The sequence below is a fragment of the Pinus tabuliformis genome, chromosome X, assembly GCF_031772625.1.
Source record: "Pinus tabuliformis cultivar Carrire ecotype Pingquan chromosome X, CPIR1, whole genome shotgun sequence".
Taxonomy (NCBI): Eukaryota; Viridiplantae; Streptophyta; class Pinopsida; order Pinales; family Pinaceae; genus Pinus; species Pinus tabuliformis.
In genome coordinates this window covers 680488056-680494910 of record NC_142308.1, presented here as the reverse complement: position 1 = coordinate 680494910, position 6855 = coordinate 680488056, and the positions used below count along the sequence as shown (strand labels likewise).

General features: G+C 33.5%; 1 pseudogene; it reads left to right on the top strand.

The window, feature by feature from the left end:
- Window positions 1-4975: 4975 nt before the first annotated feature.
- LOC149141811 (rhomboid-like protein 20 pseudogene) lies at window positions 4976-5681 on the top strand (annotated as a pseudogene).
- The last annotated feature ends 1174 nt before the right edge of the window (window positions 5682-6855 follow it).

The window sequence follows — 6855 nt, the reverse complement described above, 5'->3', positions numbered from 1 at the left end:
TTTCTTAATTTTATTAATTCCTACGTCTCTAATGAATTAAATGAATTTTAAATCGATTTTGCTAATGATGAATTGCTTATCCTAGTTCCTATACCAACATTTCAGTTATGGTACTTGATCATGGTTAGCATATTTCCACCCTTCTAGAAGACATTTTTCCACATGGGTTTTGAAGGATGATGTGTTAAAATAATTAGTAGGCTTATCAGATCACATGTGTGAAGCTCCATCTCTAAAACAACAAACTAGGTCAAAGTTTCCATATAGACAACTTCATGCACGATGTTTGAGGTGATGAGAGAAAAAATGAAAATTTCAGAACATGGGTTTTGTTCCCAGTATGGAAAATTGGTTACAATGCAATACATTTTCTAAAATATTGAATGGTTTGAGAGATATCCTTGGTTTTTAAACACCAATCTACCCAAAATGTACAAATTCACCCAGATTTACAAACAATGCCTGGATTTTAGGAAAACCCCATAACGATTGTCTAAATAGCAAGAGGAACAAATCTCATATATTTTCAAGCATGGAGATGATTTTTTAAGATGTATTTGTATTTTGGGGAGAAAATGACCCAATTTGTCTTGGATGTTATAATTTTCCAACTTGTTTCTATTTCACAACAAAACAAATCTGAGATTGGGGGATTAGTTATGATCCACCCCAATGCTCCTCTTATAAAAATATTTAGATGTAGAACAAAGCAGGGATTTTGATTCATTCATTATGTAACAAGTTTTGGGAATGGTAACAGACTAGAAAAATCATTTGTGGCAGCAAGCTTGTGTGTTTCCCTTTTGTTAACATATTTGATCTTCCATTAATGAATGTTGCTTGTGCTTAAGCTTTGGTGCATCACTCTAGCTTGGTCTAATTATTTTGGCAATGTTAGTTAAGTTGGGAAGGGCCCCTAAATCCTGATAACATTATGCCCCTTTATTTGTTGTTTTATCTCAAGTTAGTTTAGTATAAATCTAATGCTTGTACATGATTTATGTTCTGATGTTTTTCCTTTAATTTTCAACATTTGGTTTTGAGAAACGAACCACCAAAACTAGAATCCTTCATTTTCCATATCCAACATGTTATTGAATGCATGAACACTACTTTATAGAGTGAAAGTTTGTGTTCCAACGTTGTGCAAGGTGATTTAAGACAATGGCTAGAAGACAATCTTTAGTTTCAACATGTGTTTATTTGCATTTAGTCTTTTCTTTCATGAACATGTTATTTAAGTGTTAATTTTCAGTAGTGAATTTTAGGGATAGATTAGGGATTTAATCATGCATTTATTTTGATTGCATCTCCAAGTTTACGATCTCAGTTCAATAATTAAATGTTGGAAATATAAACATATATTTTTTCCAACACTTTTGGCATCGTTGTTGGGGGGTGCTACAAGGATTAAAGCTTAGGTAGGCAGGTTTCCTTTGAATTACACAACTTGGGGGAGTATAAATGATAAGACGTAAAGACACCCTCCAAAAAAGGTTCTAGCCTGTCACATCCACTTTGGTAGGGGTTTCTCCAAAGCCTCGTCATGTTGGTTTAGTATGTTTTTATACAAGTGTGTTTTATTTTAAGTTTGATTCATGGAAAGCGAGAAGCTAACTCATGATGAACATATTATTGGTGATAGTAGGTATTAGTATCATGAGAGTGTCCAAGAAATTGTTTTCTTCTACAATACTTCATTTATTTCTTTAAGAAGTTTTATTTGGGTATTGTAAGAACCCCCCATACATTAATCCATGTGCGAGATAGGGATCAACAACCAGCAACAAGAATTCAATATTGATCAAGAGTTCAAAGAATGTTACTCCAAGAACTTTCTTTAATTCTAGCAACAGTTGGAAAAATATCTACATCTCAAGAAGAGGAAATCATGGCAACATTCAAGAACATACCTACACTCCAAGAAGTAATAAAAGGAAAAAATATTTATGAGCCACCCCCACAAGAAGATCTAGAAACCTTCTCTGATCAGCCTTGCCAATATGTCAAGGAAATCAAAGAATCAATCACCAAATTTGATGGAGAGCGGCTATTAGAACCTCAAATCGAGGAGTTCTTAACAGTAGATTTGTGTGGCATGTTAGAGGAAGACATACAAAGTGGACTAGATGAGCTAGAGATCCAGGAATATCATGATAATATTGAATGTTGGTTCTAGATAACCATCAGAGTCAAGCACCACTCTCTTCTTCAACAAATTCTCTCATTGTATCATTTGAAGTAGTTGGTCTCTCATGCTCTAGGATACACTAAATATTATTTATGAAATCCAAGTATGAGCACATTTGTTATCTTGTTACACACATGGATTCAGTACAAGTAATCTTACACTTGAAGAAGAATGTTATTTCTCAAAGTAGGATACGATAGTATAATAAATTAATTAATAAAATAGTAAAGATAAAAATAAGTCTAGGTGTGAAAACTAGGAAATTGGAAACTAAACACAAATATTGTTTAAAAACCAAGACTCCAGACTGGTGAAATTCACAATAAATTATGTAATTGCATGTTGGTTCAAATGGTTCTTTAACATCATTTTGGTTCTATGCTTGAGTTGGATGATGTGGTATTTCTTAAGGTCCACCTTCCAATAGATCTTGTCCCATCGAATCCAAATCCTCATTTGGGGCCAAGTTCAAAGATCCTTTTGAGTGCCTTGGATATTGCATACATCAATGGAAAATCTCCTCGTTGACAGCAAGGAAATACCTCAATGTCTCTTTATTTCCATATCCTACATGTGACTCTTGCACCTTGACACTCATCAACATGAATGGTGAGTTATCTCGTATTGGTTAACGACATCCATTAATGTTCGGAAATACAATTATTTATTTCTATGTTTGATTTCAACAAAACCCATTCTCATAGATAGAATTGTGCTAATGGTAGGTCCCTATACTACTAGTGTAACCCCTTATTGTTATTAGTGCAACCCCCTTATTATATTGATGTGCCCATGTAGTACCCATATTGTTATTATTGTGCCCCATAGAAGCCCAATATTGTTATTCTTGTGCCATTACATTATTATTGTTATGTTGGCTCTGACTATATTATGACCCCTTAGACTCCTATATATAGAAAGGAGGTCTTGTCATTTGTATCATCCAAGAATTGTTCATTTGTGTAATGTAAAGGAGGTTTCCCCCTCGAAGAGGTTGATTTTGAGGTCGTTTATCTATCTTTTCTATCTTTTCGTGAGCTGGTTTCATAACAGCTAAGATGTGGGTTTATTGTTTGAAATTCTAACATCAGTTTGCAACAATGTGCCAGCAAAAAGTGGGATCCAATCTCCAACATCGTATTACAGTCTCTTACTTTCAGTTTGGTTTCAACATTGTTGGAATTTTTTGAATTTCCAAGCATCATTTATTGATCTTTAGGACAAAAAAAACAAATCCCTATTAGCATCAGCCTTTACTCCATTAGCTCCAACCTTTTTCAATTGTAGCAATGGTTCCAAATATTTGTGCCCTCGTACAATCCAAGTTTGATCTCCACAACCTCAATATGCTCAAATACGACAGTCGTATCAGTGAATGTTACACAAATTTTAAGGTAAAATCACTTTTAGTTCTTTCAATTTATTAGGGATAAAGGAAATTTATATGAAACTTCTTGTATGCTTGTCATTTTACCCTTTATCTTACTTGATTTCATTAACCATTGTTATACCATTCTCAATATTTCCCATCCATCTTATGATCGTTTCATTTTCATAATCTTTGGAGTTCTATGAATAAATATTGGTTCATGAATTTGGAAATTAATTCCTCTAAAGGTATCATCTTCATTCACACCCTCTTCATCATTATCAATGACTTGGTTATTTCCAATAAAACCAGATGCAGTAGTAGCATACATCACAAGATATGGTCCTCTAAATTCCATTAGTATCTCAGGGTCATTCAATCAACATTTCCTATTATACTCATCCTTCCATGTTCTTCAAGTGATGGCCTAACAAAATATAGTCAGTTGTTGCATCTACCTTGTTATGTTCCATATTAATTGCATAATCAGCTAAGGTTTGAATGTCCAATTTTGTTATTTTCAGTGGGAAAAATAGGTTAGTGTTCTGATTCAGAGTTATCCTCCATCAACCTCAAGTTGACCGTTCTATTTTTGAACTCTTAAAAGGGAGACATGAGCCATTATCAGGTCGAATCTAAGAAGCAGAGTAGTGGATCCGGTTTTGATTTGTATAGTAAAAATTTTGAGTCAAATCCAAGATGGACTGATCTCCTTCCCTTACCTGACCCAAAAATAAGTCTTGTAGGTAATGAAAAGACTCTAGATATTTTCAACAATACTAACAACAAGTATTGTAGTAGGGTGCCTCTCTACAAGGAAGAGAAGAGTTTTGGATCTATGACTTTGGGTGGGTTGGGGCAGCCAAAGGAGAGTAACAACATTGGAATGGAATCAAAACTAGAAAATGTTAAAAATATAGCGAGGAGTAGTCTTATTTCAAGAGGCAATCCATTGAGTTACACTCTATCCATGCAGTAGATGTGCACTTATATCCTCAAGTTCATGTTCAGTTGTAAAGGAAAATGCTAGAATTCCATTAACTCTACAATGCAATAAGTGACTATGTAGTGGGTCACAAAATGAAACAATTAGAATAAAGGAATCCAAAGATTCAAGTTTAGGAAATAGTGGTTTATGTCCATCTATGGGGACATCACCAATTGCAAATCTTAAGCATTTTAAAGATGTGTATTTTTCTATAGATTCAAGCATTGATGTTGGAGATATAGATAGCATTTTCATCCAAAGTCCCAATCAAAAGGCAAGGGTAAAAGGATTGAATATTATTATATTAATAATGATCATTTATCAAATATTATACTTGATATTCCAACAGAGATGAATAAAGGGGATAGGGGAATTTTCTTGATTTTTCATAAAATCTAAGAACAATGTCCAATTTTCAAATTACAAAATGAACAACAAACCCTTTGGATTTCAAAATTCTCTAGTCACCAAGGGTTTAGTAATTACCTCTACCATTTTTCTATAGTAATTGGTATGCAACATGGGGTATCGACATGCAGTCTTTTTTACTAGGGAATTATGCATAAGCTTCACCTTTAAAGGTTGGTCATGTCTACATTTGTGTTTCCATCAACCCTAAAGTTGATACTTGGGTTTTGCATCTTATATTATTTCAGGTATTTGAGAGACAAATTGGGTCTAACAAATATTCGGTGTTTGTCTTATTTTCAGTCTTATTCACAACTTTATTTAAACTAATTTCTTTGGTAGTATTCAAAGATCCTATTTCGATTGGATTAACCCTTGGAACTTATGGCTTTATTTTTTCTTCATTTACACCTTTCTCATTTGGCATGCTAGTTTCAATGTGGTTGCTCATTTTTGGTATCCAATTCTCCAACAAATAAGTTATCTACCTTGCTAATATTAAAATATCATTTATACTAGGCCTTTGTGGCATTACCATTGGCTTTTCTTATCACCTAAATGTCTTTGGGATTTGCAAAGTCAAGTTCCTTGAGAAAATAGCTTTTGTTGTTTCTCACTTTTCCCTGTCAATTATATTAATAGGGTTATCTATCAATTCTTCAAGAAAGAATATTACAAGGGAGGTTGTAATGATTGTGACTATGCTCCCTAGAGAAATTATATGAGGTATCGTGCACACATCAGGATTGCATCTTGTCTTGACTTCAATTTTCTAGGGATACAACTCATGCAATACAAGATTGTTCTATTTCAATTCTACAGATTAAAACATCAAGATTGATGATGGAAATGAACTATATATTGGAATTTAAATTAATAGAGGCTTCTATGCCTTTTCTTGGGATATTTGGACTTCTTAAGATTCTTCTTCCAATACAAGAAACATATCTTGTTTCTCAAGGTTTTATAAGACATGACAAATGTACAAATATTCTTTTAGTTTCATTTGCAAATTTGGATATTCTACTTGCTCCTAATCTAACATGCAATAATAGTTTATGGGTAGCTTCATTAACATTTCATTTGGCATTAGTGGATGAATCTTTGGTTTCCCTTGTGGTTGCATCCTTTTTCCTTTCAATTTTTAATGGTGTAAATTTAAAGAAAGCAATGAATAAAGCAAGAAGGATTTGCAAAAAGGCTAATAAACTTCATCCTGAAATGCTTGAGGTTGTCGAAAACAAAGCATTGGTAGAAAAAACACCTTTAAATGTAATGGTGGAGGAATATGTTGCTTCTTAGACTATGTCAAACTATCCTTGGGCACCATTCTTTGATTGGTCTTCATAATAATACCAACATATTCAAAGTTATGGAACATCTTCAATTATGTTGAAGGCAAGTTGGACAATGCCAAGTGCAAGAAAGGTAGGAATATAAACTACAAATTTCTGGTAGATGGTTTATTATTCCAATCTGTTGACAGAAAAACCCATTGGAAAGCAAAGGTCTATTTGCTACTAGAAATGTTGATATACAAATATGGTCTAGAGGCTGTTAAAATTGTGATGACAAAGAAACATGTAAAATTTCTTGAAAACATATGAAAAGTTAATGAACAAACAATAATTGGGGAAAGAGTGATGCACTTCTTTATCATCCAGCAAAATGTTTAGATTCCCCGATGCTCAAAACCTTAGAAAATTTTGCATCTATATAATAAACACAGAAGGGGGAGGGCAATTTGAAGATGATGCAGGATTTTGTTTCTTTTGCATGAGGACATGCAAATACATTGGTATGGGGGAGATTTTGGACTCCCATTTTGTCACCTTTTTCAATGTCCTATTTGACCTTCTTACCACTTATACCCTACGCTTGTAACTACATATTGCATGT